Below are 3,477 nucleotides of genomic sequence, written 5' to 3'. Positions count from 1 at the left end.
GCTACCCATACCTTTTTTCACTTCAGTTGAAGCATAATAGAATCTGCTCTAACTCTTTATTTTAACTCTGTGTGTGTGTCTTTCTGTTTCAAATGTGTCTCTTATAAATAACATATTGTTGGATTCTGGCTCTTAAGCTATTCTGCTAATTGCTTTCATTTTATGGGTGAACTCATCCTATTCACATTTACAGTTATTATTTCTGTGTATTTCTCTCCATATTATTTACATATATATATAAACCATTCCCCAATTGATAACCAATGTTATCCCCTGGTAGAGCCTCACTCAAAGCTTCATGGTGCATTTCAACAGGCTTTACTTCAGTTGTAGCATTGACTGGAGCAAAGGTGTCCACCATGCTGATTTTAGAACACTAGTTTCCACTTAGCCAACAGGTACAGTATCAATACCACCAATCTTGTAGACATCTTGGAGGGGTAGACAAAGGGGTTTGTAAGTTAGACAAGTTGGTGGCAAGATGCAATCCAAAGCTTCAGGCAATGTAGTTTCATTAGCATTGCCATCCTTATGAGGCACTTTCCATCCCCTGAACCAAGGCATATTAGAGCTTGGCTCCAGCATGTTGTCACCATTCCAACTTGAAAATGGCACAAAAGCTACTATGTCAGGGTCATAGCCAATTTTCTTAATATAGGTACTGACTTCCTTGACAATTTCCTCATATCTCTTCTGGCTGGAGAGGGGCTCAGTGGAATCCATTTTGTTTATACCAACAGTCAGTTGTTTTACACCTAGTGTGTATGCCAGAAGGGCATGCTTATGGGTCTGCCCATTCTTTGACATACCATCTTCAAATTCACCAACACCAGCAGCAAAATTAGGACAGCACAGTCAGCCTGAGATGTGCCTGTAAGCATATTCCTAATAAGGTCTCTGTGTCTTGGAGCATCAATAATGGTCACATAGTACTTGCTGGTCTCAAATTTCCACAGGGAGATATCAATAGTGATATCATGCTCACATTCAGCCTTCAGCTTATCCAAGACCCAGGCATATTTGAAGGAGCCCTTTCTCATCTCAGCAACCTCCTTCTTGAACTTCTCAATGGTTCTCTTACCAATTCCACCACATTTGTAGATAAGGTAGCCAGTAATAGTGGACTTGCCAGAGTCTACATGTTCAATGATGACAATGTTAATACAAGTCTTTTCCTTGCCCATTTTTGTGGAGGTTAAGTGATGGTTTTCACAACACCTGTGTTCTGGTGGCAAACCTGTTGCAAAGAAGGATAATTTTCTTACATCATTTTAATTTCTTTTCTCAATTTTCCTCCACCAATCTAATCACTTTCTTTAACTCTTCCAGGAATGCTTCTTGGGTTTGGGTCTAATTAGCATTTTTCTTTGAGGGATTTTTTCTTGTTTGTTTGTTTTATCTTGTTTTAGCACCTCTTTTTTTTATTTTTTATGGTAATTTTTATTTATTTTTTTGTTTTCAACATTTACTTCCACAAGATTTTGAGTTCCAAATTTTCACCCCTTCTTGCCCCTCCCCCCCCACCCCAAGATGGCATGCATTCTAAATACCCCTTCCCCTAGTCTGCCTTCCCTTCTATCTCTCCCCACTTCTCTTATCCCCTTCCCCTTCAATTTTCCTGTAGGGCAGGATGGAGTTCTGTACCACATTTCCTGTATTTCTTATTTCCCAGTTGCATGTGAAAACATTTTTTTAAACATATATTTTTAAAACTTTGGGTTCCAAATTTTCTCCCTTCCTCCCTCCCCACCCACCTTCATTGATAAGGCAAGCAACTAAATATACATTATATATGTGCAGTTATGCAAAACACTTCCATAGTAGACATGCTGTGAAAAACTAACTCTATTTCCCTTAATCATATCCCACCCACCCATTTATTCTAATCTTTCTTTTGACCCTGTCCCTCCTCAGAAGTATTTGCTTCTGATTACTCTCTTTCCCAATCTGCCCTCCTCTCTATCATTCCCCTACTCTCTTGTCCCATTCCCCCCCTATTTTCCTGTAGGGTAAGACAGATTTCCACACCCAATTGGGTGTGTATGTTATTCCCTCCTTAAGTCAAATCCTATGAGAATAAGATTCATTCATTCCCTCTCACCTTCCCCTATTTCCCCTTCACTGTAAGAGCCTTTTCTTTTCTGTTTTTTTTTGTGGGATAATTTACCCCATTCTACCTCTCCCTTTCTCCTTCTCCTAGTATATTCCTCTCTCACCCCTTAATTTTATTCTCCAGATATGACCCCTTCATTTTCAACTCACTCTGTGCCCTCTATCTATCTATCTATATCTATACACATGTACATATAATTTTCCCCCTCCAACTACCCTAATACTGACAAAGGTCTCATGAGTTATAAATATCATCTTTCCATGCAGGAATGTAAACAGTTCAACCTTAATAAGTCTCTTATGATTTTCTCTTTCCTGTTTACCTCTTCATGTTCCACTTGAGTCTTGTATTTGAAAATCAAATTTTCTATTCAACTCTGGTCTTTTCATCAAGAATGCTTGAAAGTCCTCTACTTCACTGAATGACCATTTTTTCCCCTGCAGGATTATACTCAGTTTTGCTGGGTAGGTGATTCTTGATTGTAATCCTATCTCCTTTGCCCTCTGGAATATTGTATTCCATGCCCTGCAGTCCCGGCGCAATATACCTTTTTGATCAACCATCCAGGCTGTCTTTGGCTGAAAATTTGTTTCACTCTGTCTTTTTGTGGGTTCTGCTGCTTTAGAATTTGTTTAGAGCCATTTTTTAAGTATTTGGAGGGCTTTGGGAGAGAGCTCAAGACGGTCACTGCTTTCCTTCCTCCATCTTGGCTCTGCCCCACTTCTTTGAGGTTTTGTTTAGCTGTTTTCACATTGTTGTCTCCTGATTTTCTCTCTTGGTCTTCCCTGCCACCATAGTAGCTTTCTATGGTCAAGTTCTTTTTTTCTTTTGTTTACTCATTTTTCCATACTATTTCTTAACTTTGAACTTTATATTAAAGTTGGGCTTTGCTCACCTGGATTTGGGAGGAACCCAAAGCTTCAGTCTTTTTTGTGCTTCTATTTTAGGAGCTAGTGCTAAGGTTTTCAATGCTTCTAAGGTGGTGTGATCCAAGGAGAGGTGAGTTCTTTACCCAGGAACAGCCCCTTTCATTGCAGCTGCAAGTGCTGGTGTTACCCCTTTAACTGTGCTCTGTAACTGTGGCCTATAACTATGACCAGCTCCCTTGCTCTTCTGAAGCCATAATAGTTAATGCCCATCTTTACTTTGGAACTGAGACCAGAGCCCCTGATCCCTTGTGAATAATCACAAGCGCTCTTCTCCATCCTGGAATTGCAACCCAGAACTGGTTATAGGCAATAGAGCTGCCAATCAGTGCCAGTTGTACCCAGTGCCAGCAACATGTCCCTTTTAATCTTTCTGACCAGATATTTGACGCCCCCCCCACTTTCCCTGAACTGAGAGCTCCAGAGGCTGCTGCTGGA

General features: G+C 40.3%; 1 pseudogene; it reads right to left on the bottom strand.

The window, feature by feature from the left end:
- Window positions 1-261: 261 nt before the first annotated feature.
- LOC114033009 lies at window positions 262-1,184 on the bottom strand (annotated as a pseudogene).
- Window positions 1,185-3,477: the final 2,293 nt, after the last annotated feature.

The sequence above is a fragment of the Vombatus ursinus genome, unplaced genomic scaffold, assembly GCF_900497805.2.
Source record: "Vombatus ursinus unplaced genomic scaffold, bare-nosed wombat genome assembly UNPS02006476.1, whole genome shotgun sequence".
NCBI lineage: Eukaryota > Metazoa > Chordata > Mammalia > Diprotodontia > Vombatidae > Vombatus > Vombatus ursinus.
The sequence above is the reverse complement of the archived record's forward strand: the minus strand, read 5'-3'. Positions and strand labels throughout refer to the sequence as shown.